This window comes from Poecile atricapillus, chromosome 3, assembly GCF_030490865.1.
Source record: "Poecile atricapillus isolate bPoeAtr1 chromosome 3, bPoeAtr1.hap1, whole genome shotgun sequence".
Classification (NCBI taxonomy): domain Eukaryota; kingdom Metazoa; phylum Chordata; class Aves; order Passeriformes; family Paridae; genus Poecile; species Poecile atricapillus.
The window spans coordinates 15,218,622-15,228,523 of record NC_081251.1 but is presented as its reverse complement, the minus strand read 5'-3'; positions in this window follow the sequence as shown (position 1 = coordinate 15,228,523).

The window sequence follows — 9,902 nt, the reverse complement described above, 5'->3', positions numbered from 1 at the left end:
AAAGAAATAGAACACTCCTAAAAATGTATTATCTAGGCAGAAAATAGGCAGAAAAGTGCTGCAAGAAGACAGGGTGGTTTCCTTACATATACAGTCATGGTTGCATCAGTGTAGAGCTTCCAGAGCTGCACTAAAATTGGCTCGATTACAAGACAGTCATCTCCTAATAGCCCTATTTTGCCAAATCACCCAGGCTCTGAAAGTCAAAATGTCTTCTGCCCTTCCTGGTGACCTGTAATCACAGATAGACATCCAGCAGATCCAGTGAAAGCAAAATCTGTTTGGCGCAGTTGTAAGCTAAGCCTATATAAAATATGTGCTCATTTTGATCTGAGTAACACTCTGGCAATTTTCACTGGTTTTTTTCTTTTTTTCAGATAGGGAGAATGCTTTTCAGTATTTGCAAAGTGCATTTTGAGATTATTCTGACTACAGCCATTTCTGCTATGGTGTGTCTTCTTTGGCTGACATTTGGCCCTAAAGCCCCAAGAAATGCTATAAAAAAGTGAGAGGAGTTGGCATAAATTGTTCTCTCCCATGGTGCAGTGGCACAGCAATGAAAGAAAGGGTGTTCATTTTTCTTTTCTTTAAATTTTATTTTAAAAAGCCATATTGATATATGGATCTGTTGTCATGAAACAAAGCAAGGAAATGAGATGTTTCTCCTTATTAACAAGCCTCCAGACAGAATCCAGCAGGAGAAGTGAGCCAAAGAGAGATGAGGGGTGGGGTGTGGTGTGGAAGAGATTCAGCACAAGCCCTGGGCCAGCTGCTTGGTGGCACTGGGTACAACTGGGGAAGCCTGGAAACATACTCTAACCATTGGCAACATAAATATAGGGGAAAAGTATGTTCTAAGCATGAAAAACTATGGGAAATTCTGCTGGCACTTAGGAAGTTTCTGGTTTAACTCTGTTGGCATCATAGAACGGTCCTCCGGGGTCTTAGTCCCACCTCCGATCACAGTGTGACCAACTTAAAAGTTAGGTGATATTGTCCACACCCTCATTCCACTGAATCTTGAAACTCTAGGATGGAGAAAACTTTGCATGGGTAACATGTCCCATGCTGGACTATTCCCCCTCATGATGAAAATGTCTTGCTTGATTCCCCTACTGTATCTCTGACTGATCTCCCTTCTCCTTTTAGGAGTGTATCTGGGAAGAGGTAAAGCACCTTTTGAAATGCTTTGTCCTCCCCTGTAACCCACCATGCTATCAAGCAGTGGGAGGCTGCTTCCCTCCAAAAAAGCAAATGAAGAAATTAGACCTGAGCTAATATATTCATAATAGCTTCTGGGAGACTGAAAGGCCATGTGAATCTCAATTTGTGAATCATTTCTGCTGCAAAAGCAGAACAAATTCACAAAAGTGAACAGCTTGGCATTGGCACTTCCAGAACAGGAATTTGAGGGGGTTTTCTTTAATCTGGACTTTGCAGAGACTTAAAGATTGACAAGGAATGATAGAAAGAAGATGGATTAAACAACCTGGAAGCTGAACAGAAACACTGCTCTTATTTTGACCCATCTGGAATTTCTTGTTTATATTTTGGCTCCTCAGAAACAGAGAGAAAAGCTATAAGCATTACTTTCTCAACTCCAGAGAAAAGCCTGCTGGTGACTTTGTGGGGGCTTTGCTCCAAAAATGGTGAGGTGCCACTGGGCTTAAACAAGAGGGCTTCCACTTTCTCCTGGCATCTCCACTGCAGTGTTGGACTACATTTTTAAACTGTGAAAATGTGGAAAGCAGCCGCTGTGAATTCTCTGATAAATCACACAAAACCAGGGCTAGAAAGGGCTCATTTAATTTTTTCTCCAGCCTCAAGGCAGGTTGTACCACTTTATCATTTCTAACCACCCCCTGTCTGACCTGTATGTAGGATGATGGAAAGTTCAATCTCCCTAACTGCTGTCCATACCTGCAGGATTTTTTTTTTCCCATGCATGCTCTGAATTTTTGCTTGCTCCTGCAAGCAAAATTCAAGCTCATTGCTCCTGCTTATGGCAGACATCCATTTATGACAACATTTTATGTAGATGGAGGATTATGTTTCCCTTCAGGCTTCACATATTTAGGCTAAACCCCTATTCAGTCAGCCTCTGCTCCTGGGGTGTTTTCCACCACTGCTTGGCAACTGGGCTCTCTGCATGCTCCACTCCTCAAGACAGCACATCACTCTGTCTGCTGTGGAAAGGTAATTTCCCATTGTAAGGGCCCTTCTCCTACTGTATCCGCACCAGAACTTCTATGTTCTGCACAACAACATGACATTGTTAAATCATGTTCACTCTGCAATCCACAACCACCCTCTCATCTCTTTTTTTGGCAGCTGAACCCAGGCTATGTTTGCACAGCTGATTGTTCCTGCCTACCTCACACGCGTCTCTACCGAACCGCATCCTTTTCCCAGGCCTTTTCTCCATCTTTCCATCATTGTTTTGAGCTGTCATTCTGCCCTTTTCCTGCCCACAGCTCCCACCTGCTTGCTTTATCCATAAGCTGACAGGCATAATCTCCATTTCTCCATCACCTGAACCCTCAGCACATGTTCTTCTCTTTAATTGACCCTAATGTTTTTGGACACAAGGGAAAAGTATGTGATGCTTTACCTGCCACCCACTTCAGAGCTCTAAAAGGCTGAGTTTTAGAAAAATGGATTTTGTTTCCCTTTGGAGCAGGAACTCCACAGCAGAACTGGATGCATTTTTGACTGATACAGTAATTCCTGCTTCCTCTCTCCAGTTGCTTCATGTTGTGTCAAATAATTCCTGCACTTGCATATGAAGGAGAGGTTATCTGTATCTTATACATACCCCTCTTGTGCACACTGAATGGCAATGGCATATGGGAGAGCCTTTTGCTTTGGAAGGTGCCAATGCTCTCAGTAAATGAAGTGTCTACAAAATCACAGTTCATCACTATGGAAAGTGCCTGTGTCTGATAATTGTGCTATGGCAGTGCCAAATAACTTTGTACTGGGAATGAATAATGCCAAAACAGGGAGCTTGTGGGAACAGGAGCTGACACAGGACAGACCCCTCTGCCAGTTCACATATGTCTTTGGTCAGGAGGTATGACTGGAAGTGCCTGGTCCTGCTCCAAATGGGACACTGGACATTGAAACAGCTCCTCTGAAACAGTGATAATCTCCTTGTTGGTCTCTGAGTAGCCTGCCACTTCTGGCTTGCGTAAAACTGAATTCTCAGGTGAACTCCTGCCTCTCTGTGGGTATGCTCTTTTACCAGAAAACAACAAGTAAAGGCAGAGTTGGTCTGGGGTATCCTGTGCAGAGTCTTGTGGAGCCCTCTGAGATGCTGAGGGCTCTGGGGTCGCATGATGTCTGCCATCAACCAGTCACCCAGCCCTCCAGCACTCAATTCAAACATGCCCAGTGCACAGCCTGACTACATCTGTTAGTACATAAACTATAAAATTCCCACATCTCCTTACCTGAGAGGAGTGAGTTAAATGGGCAGCCCCAAAGATTCAACATCTAACTAGGCACACTAATGACTGGCTTTAAACTTAGGAAAATGAAAGAAAACTTCTGTGTCTGCTTTCTGGTGACTCAGGGCTCAGGGTTAATGTTTTCAAACTTGCCATGAAAAATATGGACTAGAAATATAAATGGTTAGGAAAGGTCTGTGTCTGCAAGCAACACATGAATTCCAGCACCTGGGGCTTTGAAAAAAGCCTACATGTGATATGGTCTGCAAACAAACTGGGATTTTATGAACCAGTGTAACACAGTAGTCAAGACAGTGGAAGCAATGTAGAAGGGAAACAGGTTAAATTAGCATATAACAAAATATTTCAGAAAATATCACTCCCTATTTACACCCGGGGACGTGAATGCTAACCTGAAACAACTGTACTCCTTTCTTTTATGCCTTCCCTACTAGGAGGTGTTATTTTAGGTTTCTACTCACTTCATCAAGTTATCTGTAAGGGCTGATTTCTCTCCCTGCCCACCCCAGGAAGAGCTGTCCATGACTATGCAATTCTGCCAAGACTGAATTTGATCCACTATGCTCAGTTGTCCTACTAATGCATCTGTCTTGGGTCCAAGTGCTCTCCTGGTTTGAACTATAATTATCCTAAAACTAGATTTTTCTAAATTTCATTCCCTTGTAGCTTTTTATAGTTCTGTGAATTAATTATTCAGAGCTGTAGAAGTTCTCAGCAGTGCTTTTCCATAGCTTTTATGGACATGGATGCATTTCACTCATGTAGAGCAGAGCATGCACTAGAACTTCAGATGGGGACAAGGGAAAGACTTTGTCCAAATGTCAAACACTCTGAGTTCAGCATGTCCTCCTCTGATACCATCTTCTTGAATCTTCTGAGGCATAGATGATCTCTGAGGCTAAAAGCATCTGTATCCCCTCCCTGGCTTTTTTAGGCTTTAAGGTCTCCCTGCTCCTGTTACAGGTTGATGCCACCTGTAGCACAGTGGGGCAGGTGGGGCTGCTGTGAGCTTGAGGACCAGTGTGGCTGCAGAGCTGAGCACTGCCAAAAATACCTCCCCATTTTGGCTGGCATGGGGGTGAGGTGAAGCTGGGGTGCCGTGGAGACTGGCAGACAGACTTCTAGCCTGGAACCAGAAGCTAGGGATAAGTCAGCAATCTCATTTTGCTGCTGAGAGTGAGTGGATGTATTTTTGGGGATGGCTGGGCCCTTGGGGGCATGTGAGAGGGGTGTCTCTGGGATGCAGGCTGGGGAGACATTGTTTGAATTTCACTTGAGCAGGAAGTTAGTAGGAATATTTGAAGGTTGTGGAGGCATCAAATCACAGACTATTGGGGTTGCTACAGGTACAGTTCTTCTGGCTTGCTCATCTTGGCCTGAGCAGTCCCCAGAGTAGGTGTGGGGAGCTGTGCCCACGTTGAGGTGTTGCTCCTGCCCCTCACCACTCTCACCCCATCTTCCCAGGGAGTTGCAGCCCCTTCTTTCTCTGGGCACTTCTTTCCCCTGGAAAGGCCACTCACTCACTGGAGATTTCCATCACACAGAGCAGTGAAGGGAAAGGTCTGTGCTGCAGCTGCCAGGCTCCGAGCAGGACCCTGGTTTCCCTGCATTTGGCTCTGCAGAGGCAATACAGCAGCACCAGCAAATGAGATTGAGCCTCTTCTGCCTCCCACATCCTCCTTTGGGTAAATGCAGAGTGTGTACTTTAATTAGTGATGATACATGAGGGAGACAGGAGATGAAGCAACATTCAAATTAAGTATCTGCAGAGCTGGTAAGAAGGTAAATATGAGCTCCCAGACTTGGGGGATTTTTTTTAGTCCCTTTTTTTGCAGCAACAGTTTGAGTTTAAATTCAAAAAGCAAACAAATCATTGTTGCAATGATTTTATCCACCAAAACACACCTTTGAGGCCCACCTTCACAGGCCTCTGAGCTTTATGGCACTGCAAAGCTCAGGATGGGTTAGTAGGGCTCCCACTGCAGCTGGAGCCAGGCCATTCCCAGGCACAGCATTCCATCAGGCAAAGGGTTGTTGCTTCCATGCTGCAAACCCACAGCGAGAGTGGTGGACTGCACGATACCACCAACCCTCCTGCAGCAGATCACCCTCTGACAGAGACAAACCACAGCAGGTCTGGAGTTTTTCCTCGGGAGCAAAGGCCCCAATGACCTGCTAACCAGCCTGACTCCTCTCTTCCATCCCTTTGCCCTGGCAGTGGGGCTGTGAGGACACCTCTGCCCCACCTCTGCATGTATTTCTGCTCCCATGACCAGGAGCCACTGCTCACAGTTGTGTATTTTGTAATACTGCTCATCCTGGGACAGCTGAACAGCTCATATTTCACACTGAGCATCCTCTTTCCTGCTGTTGTGGATGGGCCTTCAGACTGAAAGCAGGTGGGAAGCTGAACACAAATATTACACAGGTGCCAGAAAGACAAAAGAAGTTTTATTGAAGAATAAATTAATCTTACATTAAAATTTTCTTTCATAAGATATAAGTAAAATTTTCTTTCTCTGTGTTTTATATGAGAGAGTTTTGTTTGCTTTTGTAACTAATACAGTATTTAATTATTGGACAAAACACGTTTCATACCAAAATATGTTTTTTAAGGCATTTTGAACTGATAAACACCAAGTATTCACACCCCCTTTGCTATGATTTCACTTTAATAATGATTTTGGTGTTTCAGTATGAGTCAGGCAACAACAGAGGAATTGCTGAAGAAATTTTGCTAAAAACCTCTCTGAAAAAACAGTTATGAGTCAGAGGAAACACAACTGAATTTTACTGGTTCAGGACTGGCTTGGTTGGATCTATAATTTCAGAAACCAGATTCCACATCTGGAGTTGTCTACAGTTTAGCTATTAATAGGATGTCTGTGGTTTTATTTCAATGCCACCACTGGGAGACAGGACCTGCCCTGAGGAAGGGGTGGCTGCCACTGGCCACAGATGCCAAGCACAGGGAACCTCACTACAACAGGAGATTTCCTGCAGTGATGACTCAAACGAAGCAGCCTTTTTGCCAATGGAAAAATGCATTGTCAGTGTGAAAGAAAAGTATAAGTAGCAGAGGCCAGAAAAGAAAGACTCTGGAAGACCCCAAAAGCTCCAGAACCCCTGCTTTTGCTTTCTGTCCCTGCAAATGTAATTAGTTTACCTAACTTTTTGTTACCAAAAATTAAATTTTATGTGCCATTAAAGGTGTTTTTTTTTCTGACAGGATCCCAAAGAAAAGCAGCAATTGCATCATTCTCGGGAGTTCATGTGTGGAAGAGCAGAAACATGGTCTTTGCCCAGTTGAAGACAAACTGTACAGTAATTAATCAGTGCTGAAACTCTTACAGGAAAGGTGACCCAGTACGGCACTTCTAGGAATACATTTGGTTTAGGAACTTATCAGGTGCTCTTATTTCTCAGTCTCTGTCAGCATAGAGGCAGGCCTCTAAAACTTCTGTCAGAATAAATTTTGCTCAGATACCACCAGCATGGAGTAAATCACTGAATTTATCTTACTTGCCTGGATATAATTTGATATGAAACAGGACACCTGGTATCATGATAATACAAAAAATCTGGTGGTATTTGCATGTCAGTTGGAGCTCAGAGGAGCTGCTGTGGCTCCAATAAGTTGTGCCTTTGAATGCTGTCACAGGATCAGCTGAGGGTGGCTGTACCTCGCCAGAACCGATGGGATGCTGATAACAACACAGTGTCACACATTGTCCAGGATCCTGCTAGTTGGATCTTTTATTGGATTATTGTCTGTTTGGAGAGAGGAAAATATCCTCTGCTTGAAGGAGATTGCCTCATGGTTTGTGTTGTGATAAAAGGTGACCAAACATCCACGGAAACTGTGAGCCTTTTTAGTCAAAAAGTTGCTGCCTCTCTCTGTTGGTTTTATAAAAAAAAAAAAGCATGTTTTGGTAGTGCTGTGGCAAAAGTAGTGCAGGATGCTTGGCAAGGCTGGAAAGCAGCCTGCCCTGGGAAGAAGTCCTGCCATTCCATCAGGAATCCTCTCCTCCTGGCTGTCCTATGGCACTGGGTGGGCAGTCCCACCAGGGGATGTGCTCTCCTGTGTGCCTGCCACGGCCACCGGGGCTTTGTGGGACCGCATGTGGGGTGCCCCGGCTGACGGGAAACACACGGGAATTCTTCAGGCCAGTGGGTGAACGTGGCTGTCTGCACACTTGGAATAAAATGTGTTTTTCACTACTTGAAGTCAAAGCTCGAGGCAGGAGAACTGGGATATGCCCACAAGAGCATGGAGGATCTGGTGATTATCTAAATGCGTAATCAATATCCCCATTTACTTACTAGTGTGTATTTGTCAAGTGCCCAACAGTGTGATTGCCCTATTTAGGTATTTTCTTCAGGCATAAAGCAACCTTTCCAAAATTGCTAACTTTTTTCTCATTGAAAATGTTGTTAATTAATACTTTTAGTGTCCTCCCCTGTGATTTGCTTTCTCTTAATTACCAACAGGAGCAATACAAGAGTGCTCCATTGCCAGTGTCAAAATTAAACTTTCTCCAAATTGCCCTGAATGATCCACTTGGCTGTGCCTTCAGGTACTAAGCAGGAGACCTCAACCCCATGGGAACTGCTGCTTTATGAGGCACTGTTTTCACAGAACCACAGATTGATTTGGTTTGGAAGGGACCTTTAAAATCATCTAGTCAAACCCCCTGAAATAAGCAGGGACGTCTTCAACCAGATTAGGTTGCTCAGAGTCCCATTCAACCTGCTCTTGGAAATTTACAGGGATGGAGCATCCACCACCTCTCTGGCGGCTGTGCCAGTATCTCACCATCCTCATTGTAAAACATTTTTCCTTTCACCTAGTCTGAACATGCCATCTTTTAGTTTAAACCATTACCCCAAGTCCTACTGCAACACACCCTGCTGAAAAGTCTGCCCTCATCTTTCTATAAGCCCACCCTAAGTATGGAATTTCATTTCAATAATAAGCATTTCAGGGTGGTTTCATGCAGCATGAGGACATGGGTGTCCCAGCAGTAAGGTTTGAGCCCTGGATGAGAAGCGCAAACACGGGGCAAAGACCCCTAGCCCCAGGGTGCTGGAGAAGCAGCATCCTGATGCCAGTGTACAGAATGCCCTGGCTTTTGCAGGGCTCTGGAGGGCATCCCAGAGTATGCAGGCTGGAAGAGCACTACAGTATCATCTTGCTGGTTCCAGCATCCCAGGAAGCACTGTCAGATTTCTTTATCTTTCTCTTTTGTTCAGCCATATGAAAAAAACGTGGTCTCAGCAAAACTGAAAGTTGCTGTGGGGAAATACCAGGCTTAGAATATTTTTTTTCATTGCCCTGATTGAACAAAAATACTTGGCATTACAAAAGCTTTGCAAGGTAAAGCTAATTTTCATTTAGACACACCAGTATCTTTTTCATACTTATCTTCTGATTTTCACATTCTCCTGTCATCTTTCAGAATGGAAGCAAGTAAGAGTATTGATACTTTCTGGTGCACAGAAACACTTGAGTCTTCTTACTCTATTCCCCCTTTCTCAGCATAAATTTGCCATGTTGAACGACAAAAGCAGGGTTCACTCTGTTATATCTCACAGAAACGAGTTTTTCAATGGCTATTTCTCTCTGTGGGAACTCATCCATTTCAAGGGCTCTCTGTTATTTTCTGCTCAGACAAATTAGACATGTCATTCTGTGCTTAGAAATTGCTGCTGCTGCCAGCATGAGGAAATAGCCTGGGTGGGAATGCCAAGCCCAGGTGAGAATGCCACAGGATCATGGGCAGACACCCAAGGATCTGCTGCTCTGCCCTGATGGTGGGTATCCTCATGCAGAGACCCCGTGGGACAACAGGGTTGCTGGTGGAAATAATCAGGAGCAGCCTATGGAGTGTAGGAATTCCAGTTTTTTTTGCTAGTAGATAAAATACCCCTGGCCCCAAATTTTGTTTGATGATGAATCCCAGCAAATATTGTGGCAAACCCCAGAATGGAAAAACTCTAGCAAAGTACCATAGCGAGAAATGAGGCGTTCAAATTTTCCTTATTTAGCAAAGTCTTTCTCTTTTTGCGTATGAAACTTTAATATTAAAATCTTGTCTGAAACACCCAACTTTAGTGTCTGACATAGCAACTGCAGCCTGGGAGGCAAAATCAGGTCCTTTTTAGGTTTCCATGTAATAAAAGGGTAGACAACAGTAAATTAAATGAAAACGTGTCAGTTTAATTCATAAATTCTTCACCTCTGTCAAGCCCAGTTTTTTTTTAATATCTCCACCCTCAGTCTTTCTATTATGGGAGAGAAAAACCACGCAGCCAATTTTCCTTTATGTTGGTTTAATTGTTGCTCTTTTTGACTTTGAAAAGGATACCAAGTGTTCTCATATATGTAAATGTGCCTGATGGCTTTGACTGTTCAAATACTAAGGCCCCCTT